We start from the raw sequence: 9,691 nt of genomic DNA, 5'->3' as shown, positions 1-9,691 counted from the left end.
ACCACAAATCGGTCGGGTGCGAGATGTACAGCTACGGCGCTTCCGAGGCCAAGCAAAGGAAAGAATCCTACTTGGCCAAGATCAGACACTCCCGGCGCCCAGCTCCCACGAGCACTAGCCTCGATGCCGGTGCCAGAGACAAGGAGGCCACCGCCATCTTGGAGGATGACGGCGGAGGAGGGGGGCTGTATCTGGCCCTAGTGAAGGGCGAGGTGGATGGCGGCAGAGGCAGAGACGGAGGAGGAGAAGGAGGAGGAGGAGGGAAGCTGTATGTGGCCGTTGGGAAGGACGAAGAGAATGGCAGGTCCAACCTCCTCTGGGCCGCTCAGAACCTCCTCGCCGGCGATGACAAGCTTGTCTTGCTGCACGTCCACCAGCCCGCTCACAGAATCATGACCGGTAAAATTAAGCTCCAGACTCTCTGCACAAAGTAATGAAGATACACAATAAAATGTTTTCCTTCTCCACACTACGTACTTATATTGTTGTTGCTTCTGTCTTCAGTCACTTGCTCTATCTATCTGTCTGTCTATATATATATTTATCCATCTATCTATCTATATTTTCTTTTAGAAAAGGAGGATGACCCCCGGCCTCTGCATATTTTTTCTGTCTATATATGTATCTATCTATTTATCTATGCTGATCAAATTCTTGTGTTGCAGGATTTCGCACGGTCGATGCAAGCCAGCTCCAGGAGAAGGAGCTCAAGGCTTACCGGAAGGATGAGGATGAGGAGATGAACACACTTTTGAACCACTACCTCGACTTCTGCAAAGATTCTCTCAAGGTCTGCTCAGCTAAAAAACGGCCAATTCCATTCTCAAAATCATGATGCATGTATTTCATTCACTTCTTGTTGATTCAGAATAAAAAATGACTTTTTTTACAGATGCAAGCTGAAACGCTGATGACCGCGAAGAATAGTACTGCGAATGGCATCGTCAAGCTCATCGAACAGAATCACATCACAAACCTTGTCATGGGAACATCCTCCTTCTCACCTGACATCCAGACCAAGTACACCTTCGTAATGAGGTTTCATCGATAAACACACACACCGCGAACTGCGCTTGTTTCTATGCATAGATATACATAGGGCAAAGCACTGCGATAGTTGTGTAATTATATTAAAAAATTTCTTATTTCATGTACGTGAATTAATGTCTGCTATTGTAAACAAGCGGCGGTAAAACAGCTAGGCTTCACAACCAATTAATGGGTATTAAAACACTGCCCTTTTGTAAGTTGACACACAATCCAAAATTTGTCTCCCTTGTGTTATCAAATGACAATTAATCACAATACACTCCCAATAACAGAACATTATTTGTCGCTTTACTAATTATCACCCTCCCCCCCCCCCCCCCCCCCAGTACAAGTCAAATACTCCATTTAATAACCTGAGTTATGTATGTTGATTCTATGGATGGTTGTTTTATTTATAAAACGGGGCGAAAGCCTATTTCAAGAGAGAGTTATGTATGTTGATTGTGAAATCTTTCATGTGGGAAGGAAGAACAAAGCACCAAACTCACAAGTTGCAGCCATTGTGCATCAACAAGCCAAACCATATTGTCAGATCTTCTACATTTGCAACGAGACTCTTGCTTGCTATAGGTATGACTGCCATGCATGCATTGCAACCCTCAGCTCAACATAACAAAAATTCCTACATAGAATCTGCAAATTTACTTTCTCAAAGAAAAAATATCTGCAAATTTCAGCTCGACTGACTACCCAAAGTTATTTCCAGCTGACAAAACAATGGTTCATCATTTTTAGGGAGGCCACTCAGCGTTTGATAAAAGTAGAGTCACCGCAAAGCAACTACACAAGCACTGATTCAGACCGATCTGAGTTCCCTGCAAGATCCCAATCACTATCACCGGGGCATACAGGTTTCTTCGGCTCCACAGATCAAAAAGCCCTACAATGACAGTCCAAGCAGCCAGTTAGCTATATATATCCCTTGTCAGCATCGATAACAGACAACACGGAGACCATACCAGGTGCAAGGAACCAGTCAATTCATACGATGACATCAACAGGTTTCTCCATGAATTTCAGCCAGCAAAGCTTTCAAGGATCTTCACCAACTCTAAAGGATTCGGATAATATGAATGGTTCACTGGTACCTGTTTCAGTTGGAAGCTCTAAAGAACATCAACACTCTATGGTAAGTCATTTTGGTCTGAGCAGAGTTATCGTCTAACCATAGCTACAGCTTGTTCATTTGAAGTGCCGTAATTTTATAGCGAGACATACTCGTCCATTATCTAAAAACAATTATTAATGGGAAATGAAGTACTCTGTATGATCCATATTAATTGTCGCTGATTTAGTCGACAATTAATATGGATCAGATGGAGTACTATATTGTTAAAAATGAGTATGCAATATAGGCCACTTTCTTCAAATTATAGTAAGTTAGTTTAATAATTCATGTACTGCACTAAACAACGGAAGTCAACAATAGAATGTGTTCCACTTAACAAGGGAAGTCAACAATAGAAAGCGTTCATGGTTGTAGTCACATTCAACCAGTAGTGTATCTAACACTTACCACTAGCACTATGTAAACACTAGAGACCATACCTCGCACGGCACGCGTGGGAATTGGTAGTGTACAATTATTTAAATGAGATTGGTTGTATGAAAGATTGGTATTTGGGTTAACAATTTGAAAATTGAAACTAAAGTACATATAATATTGTACGCCCTTCGTAAAGAAATATAAGACATTTTAGATCACTATTTTAGTGATTTAAAACGTCTTATATTTTTTTTACAGAGGGAGTATTTGATTATTGTTTAGTTGTAGAATATTTATTGAATATAAGTAGTATGCATGGTGCATGGTAATATGGGTCTTTTGCATGCATGGTGACATGGTGAGATGGCATAGTTGTGTGTTGAGAGAATTAGAGTTAGTGGGGATCAACTAGGTATACGGGATTCCATCTTTTTAAACATAAAATCCTACTACTATTGCTCTATCATCTAGATTTTATTTGACCAACTAAGGTCTTTTGTTTTTGTCGTAATTGTAATACTTATTGGATAATGCTGTCATACCTATTGAATACAAGGCAAACATAATGTTTATCCAGATGGAAACCACTGTGCAACATGAAGTGTTCGGGCAACTACAACTACTCCTTGATGATCTGGAGTGCTCGAAAAGAGAAACATTTGAGGGTCAGCAGAAAATAGCGAGGGGTCTGTTCGAAAATCCTACGATGGTATGCTAATCGTAATTACCACGTGCCTACAACCATCCATTATTGATGCCTAATCTATTATTGTATTTCCCTAACTTTCGTGTCTAAAAACATGGAAATTGTGCATGTTAGATGGTGCGCTTGTCTCTCAAGTAATCCAGCTGTTTTGTTGCAGTGCAAAGCACAGGAGAATTCACCCCGTAAAGAGAAAAATGAGCGAGAGGAAAGACTGGCCAGAGAAAAGGCCGAACTCAAAAAGGAACACCTTCATTTATACAACGAGCTGTAGAAAGCAAATGAGCAACGAGCAGAACTTGAGAACAAGCTTCTCCAGACAAACTCCCTGATGGAAGAGCTCCAGCGCAAGAAAGAACAAGCTGTTAAACAGGTTGAAGGGATGCGCCAAACAAACGGTAGCGGTGCATTTGTATTTGGCTCTACCAGTAGTAGTGCCATTGTGTTAACTGGTTTCAGCTACGAGGAGATTAAAGAAGCGACAAACAACTTTGATGCCTCCAAAAAGATAGGGGAAGGCGGGTGTGGAAGCGTCTACAAAGGATTTCTCCGTCATACCACTGTAGCCATCAAGATATTGAACAATGAAGGCGCAAGAGGAGATCAAGAGTTCAATGATGAGGTAACTCTTATTGTTCCTTTCCTTCAAACATACCGTCATAACATCATATTATTAAGAGTAACACATGCTTCTAGAAACACTAGTAAAATGGTGCATCTAAATATGTGATTTTTCTTTTGATGTATATTAAACACTTTGTGGGATGAGGCATCCAAACCTTGTCACTCTGATAGGAGCTTGCAGAGAGGCCATGGCATTGGTCTTCGAGTTCTTGTCAAATGGAAGCCTGGAGGACTGTATGCAGCGCGAGCTTCGAAGAGAGACACTCTCATGGCAAATGCGCGTCAGAATAGCTGCCGACATCTGCACTGGGCTTATCTTCCTCCACTCCAACAAACCAAAAGGCATTGCCCACGGTGATCTGAAGCCTGACAATGTCCTTCTCGATGCCAACTTTGTTTGCAAACTGGCAGACTTTGGGATCTCTCGTCCCTTGAATGTGACAAACACCACTATCACCCCATACCACCGAACAAACCAACTCAAGGGCACAACGGGATACACGGATCCGACATATATTGCCTCAGGGGAGCTCACGGCACAGTACGATGTCTACTCATTTGGAGTAGTGCTCATGCGATTGCTAACTAGCAAGAGCCCCCTAGGTCTTCTGCATATCGTGGAGGCAGCATTAAGAAAAGATAAGTTGCAAGACATAATTGATACTTCTGCGGGGGAATGGCCACCTAAGTACACTGAAGAGTTGGCAAAACTAGCACTAAGATGTTGTCGTTATGAACGAAAAGAGCGGCCTGATCTCGGAAAGGAGGTCTAGGGTGTCCTGGAAGCTATGATGAACTCTCCAGACGATAAACGCAAGCCACCAAATTTTCTCATATGTCCAATAACACAGGTCAGTTAACTAATCAAAGAAATGAGCACTAGAATCATGTGATGATAGTCACACCAACAGTAATCTTATGTTTCTCTCTCTTAAAAAATGTTTTCTTATGTTTTCCTGACTAATCACCTATAACCTTTACAATTCAGTCACTAGCTAGATTAGTTAATGTCTACTACTAGTTTGATGTAATAATCTTGCCTCTCCATAACATTTTCAGGAGATCATGAAGGATCCACGCGTTGCTGCCGATGGATTCACGTATGAAGGTGCGGCCATCAAGCGTTGGTTTAAAATGGGTAACAAAATGTCCCCCGTGGCCCGCGTCAACTTCGCACACCATGAGTTGATACCAAACAACGCCCTCCGCTTTGCAATTCAAGAATGGAAGAAGCGCCAGCAATCATGAATATCTAACTTCCCATTTTATTTGTATTATGATGGCATCATGGTTATGACGCGAAGATAATTAAAAATGGTTTCAAGTGTTTATAGACAACCTGAATTGTTAAGGAGTATTATCATTACGTCTGAGAGTCCTATTAAGCCATATATATAGGATTCTCTTTTGTACTCCCAGGAATACCTACTCCCACCCCAATGGATAAGATTTTGCATGTGAGATGGTATATTCGATAAGAACAGCCGTGCTAACCAGCAGAAAGAAACTAATAAATAATTAGTTTGTTTGCATGCGTTACCTACTCCCTAGAATTTAAGTGTGTCCTTTTCTTTTGAACACAATCACTACACCATGGTAGAGCTTAGGTGACACACTTCCGTGGGCTATTATTCTCTACATAAAATCTGTTGGCATAGCTCTATAGCTTTGTAATCAGATCATCTGTCAACCATTGTACATCACTGTAGACAAACTATGTGTCGGAAATCACTCGACGACGTTGTATCTGTCGGCAAACGCCTAGTGACATATCATCTGTCGGCAGATGTGCGTGCCCCGATAGTTTTTCAGTCGGTGTAGGTGTGTGCTTAATGACATAACATCTGTCAGCGTAGGTAGGGTGTATACACATAGATTAACTATCGGCGTATGTGAACACGTGTCAAGCAACGAAAGGCCCAGAAATTGCGGCGTGAATTAGGCGCAAGAGCCCAAAATTTTCACTGCGCGCGGCCCAGTTTTCACCTCACCTTTGGCTAAGGGCCCCCAAACGAACCCGTAGCCTCACATCCACTCGTGCTAACCCTACCCGCACCCGCTCATCCCCCAATTTCCGCCGCCGCCGTCCTCGACCTCGGGGTCTCCGTCCTCGACCTCGGGGTCTCCGTCCTCGGACCCTTCCCTGCCGCCACCGGCGCCCATAGCCTCGAGCTCCCGGCCCCCTCCGTCGCCTGCCTTCCCCGTCCCCTTCACTGCCACCACATGGGCATCTTCGCTGGCCTGAGTCCCCGCCGACGCCGGTGAGCATATCCCAGATCCCCTGACCCCCATCCGCTGCAAGCCTTCCCCGGTGCCGCAGCCGCCAACAGCTCTGACCGCCGGGACCATCACCGACCACCGCTAGCCCTTACGAGGAACCATGTCAGCGCCCTCCTCTTCCTTCTCTCAGGAAAGGATCTCTTCTCAAACAAGCTCAGCCACACCTCCACCAATGGATCTATTTGTCAGTCAAATATGCCTAGTTGGTTGTATCTATCTATTTGTTTGATCTGAGAAGCTCTAGTATGTTATATGATGTTTTATTTCATTGAAAATGCTATGGATCTGGAAAAAAAATGTTACTCTGTTATGGGTCTGGTGTAACTCTAATGCTGATGCAATATTGTTCTCATTGCAGACTATTCATGCATTTATTTCTCTGTGAAAATGGTTATTATTTGTCTATAAAGATGCTTCTTACTTCCATGTATTGCCGCCATATGAGTTATAACCCCAGACTGAGCTGAGCTGCCTCCACACCAAGGCCTTCCATGATCTTCTCTGTATCTCAACTTTGCTACCCATCCTACTTGCCATATTTTTGAGCACCTCAGTTTTCTGGATCAACTTAAATCCACATCAGTGTGTCATGAGGTCTCGTGCATACAAGTTTCATGCAGTTATATGTAAATTCCACATGTGAGACTGACAATTTCCAGTGAACTTTTTCTGCAGTACATGGTATGGAGTTTGGGTATGAAGCCCATGAATATCAGACCAACGGAGTGTTCCAAGTAGAACCGAAAAGTTGTTCCGTTTTTTATCTTCAGTCGCTATGTTTGCAATGGTACCACCAATATGTCCCGGGCTGAAGTTCGCACGACTTTCCTAGAGGATCTTGCAGAGGATTACCATGGGGACACTTATCACTTGATTGCCAGGAACTGTTACCATTTCACAGCTGACGTCTGCAAGCACTTCACGGGAAAGCCAACTCCTGGATGGGTGAATCGACTTGCCAGATTAGGTTAGAAAAATACATCTTAACAATTTCATGATCAATTGCTCCTGGTCTATGTAGATTCTGAGCTGTTTCTGCCTTTACATTTGCAGCACTATGTTCCATCCGCAACTCTGTGCTGACTGAAAGCATCAAGGTTTCAGCGGTTAGAGGTGAAATTGCACACCTTGAATTCTCTGGTAAATTTGCCTTCCCTCTCTCTCTCTCTCGCTCTACATTTTTTGTATGCACTCGAGCGCTGCTTTGTATGGAAACATTTGGTGTGGTTATTTTACTTTCCTGTACAGATCCATTTTTACACTACTTGCTTAGACGCTAGCTACATTGATGCTGCTTCCAGTCCTTATGAAAGGTTTTGTTTGTTGACTGTAATCGACCATTTCAATCTATGATGTTACACTTAGCTTGCGCTACTTTGGAATGGAATGGCAATTGTGAACCAAACTAGAATTATCAGGATATTATGTAATTATGTTTACCCTTTTCTACCAAGTTGAAATACTGTGGACATTTGAGGTGTTAACTGTAATCTGCAACCTGAAGCCTGAGATGTTCTATCTACTTGATTTTCTGTGTACATTTGAGAAATTGTACTATTAGAATTGGAGTGTGCGCGATAGCGAATTGTCAGCATACATTGCTTGACTAGCCAGAATCCCTGAAGCTCACCACCACTCCTTCAACGTTCAACCATATAAATAAATAACTTGTATGGTTCACTTTACTGCTCAGAGGACTTGTTGAATCCTGACTGCTATCTGAGCATAAGATAGTTTATTAAGATACAACAGGGGAATAGCTGGTGTAGTCTCCTGTCTTGTAGTCCCTTATTTTCTCAGTCCTGTACTTATGAACACTTTGCACATTTAAGCATGAACTTTTGAACTTGCACAATATATATTGCTTAGTCATGTACTTTTTATGCTTAAATTCAGTGTTCCACCTTGATATGCCTATGTCAACTGCACATAGTTAGAGTAAAAAATAGATGCAACTAGTGCAGTTAAATACAGTTGTCATGATTACAATGCCAATCACTAAGAAACAAGTTACTAACCCATCTAGTCTTGCCGATAATAGCCGAGAACCACAACCACCAGCATGCAGCTCAGGCAATGGGCGGAGAACGGATGGTTGCCCACTTCACGTAAAGCGAATGGTGGATGGAAGGCGACCTCACAAGGAACCAGGGCCACGACTTGCAGTGGGCAACCGGTGGCGAATGCAGGGCTTCCTCGCCGGTTACCTCATCTATTAGGTACATTTTTTGTTTCAGTAGTAATTAGCTCACATGTTATTGCATAAGAACAGTTTCTAAAATGTCGCTTTACAAGGTTGCTGGCCTATGTGTTTCACTAAATTGCCTGTGTACATGTGTTGTAGTTTCCTTTTTTTTATCCATGGTTATGTAGCTCTTAATCATGAAAAATCGAGGGAGGTTGGGAAATACACTATCTTTTCTTTAGTGAATTCTTATGTAACAGTCTATAAACTAAGCTACTGGGTTGTAGGATCTTTGTTTCAAATGGTCAATGCATTCATTGTTGATAAGACTGCAAGCACTGGAATACAGTTCTATATAATAGCATGTGAGCTAATTATAACATTTGTACAAACTATATTGTTAACTATGTTATCATGAGAATTTATTGATCAAATCTGTGTTAATCCACATATTAGCTTTTGAACAACTTGCGCCGATTCCACTTTCCTGACAAATGTGTGCAAACTGTTTTCAGGTACTTACCCAACTGGTGCACATGGATGTGATGACTTTGCAGCGTTTATGGACCAACCAACCTGTAATCATGGATATTACGTGTGTTGTAGACCATTTGGTGTTTCAGAGCTTGCACTTTGTGAATGTAGATACAGACTTGTGTGTTCTGGACCATCTTAGTTGAAGTCTCTCATACTAGCAAATAGTCCCATCTTTTTGTAACTTGTGTGTTTTGGGTGATTGTGAAGATGGCCAAAACTATGCTTTGTCAAGATTGATGTGTTTTTCTATTGGTGTTCAATGTATATGCATGATTCTGAACATATTTTCATTGCGGTGCAGTATGTGTTCATCTTGAACCTGCTTCTGGGTTAGGATAATAGTTGAATATGTATTGTTTTGACTGCATATCAGCTTAGCAACAATTTATCTGTTGGCAAAGGAAATAACTGTCGGTGTAGGTAGGGTGTACGTTGATAGATTATCTGTTGGGGTAGATAGGGTGTACATGGCTAATAAAGTGTCGGCAAAGGTAGGGTGTATGTGCACACGCTATCTGGTAGGGTGTATGTTGTCTGATAAAGTGTCGGCGTAGGTAGGGTGTATGTGGACATACCATCTGTCGGCGTAGGTAGGGTATATGCCGACTGAAAAAGTGTTGGGAAGTAAACAACTATCGGCAATACCTTTGCCCACAGCAATTCCTCCGACTCTTTCATCTTCTGTCAGCATTGGTGTTAGCTACAACTTATCTGTCGGCAAAGGTACCCTATGCCGACACATAGGTGTGTCACGTAAGCTCTACCGTGTAGTGAATATAGACACAAACGCTCATATGTACGCGCATACACTCATCCCTATGAATAC

General features: G+C 42.3%; 1 long non-coding RNA gene and 1 pseudogene across 2 annotated transcripts; both read left to right on the top strand.

Annotated features, from left to right (window-relative positions):
- The first annotated feature begins 23 nt into the window (after positions 1-23).
- LOC109735552 (U-box domain-containing protein 33-like) lies at positions 24-5,111 on the top strand (annotated as a pseudogene).
- Positions 5,112-5,969: 858 nt separating this feature from the next.
- On the top strand, positions 5,970-9,149 carry LOC109735562 (uncharacterized). 2 transcript variants are annotated; one of them, XR_002226146.4, is made up of 5 exons: positions 5,970-6,124; positions 6,819-7,110; positions 7,197-7,283; positions 8,185-8,362; positions 8,844-9,149. It is a non-coding gene; the product is annotated as an uncharacterized lncRNA (long non-coding RNA). The 2 variants fall into 2 exon arrangements; XR_002226145.4 differs by lacking the exon at positions 5,970-6,124 and having other exon boundaries at positions 6,358-7,110.
- The last annotated feature ends 542 nt before the right edge of the window (positions 9,150-9,691 follow it).

Source organism: Aegilops tauschii, chromosome 4, assembly GCF_002575655.3.
Source record: "Aegilops tauschii subsp. strangulata cultivar AL8/78 chromosome 4, Aet v6.0, whole genome shotgun sequence".
Classification (NCBI taxonomy): Eukaryota; Viridiplantae; Streptophyta; class Magnoliopsida; order Poales; family Poaceae; genus Aegilops; species Aegilops tauschii.
This window is presented reverse-complemented; position numbering and strand designations above follow the sequence as displayed.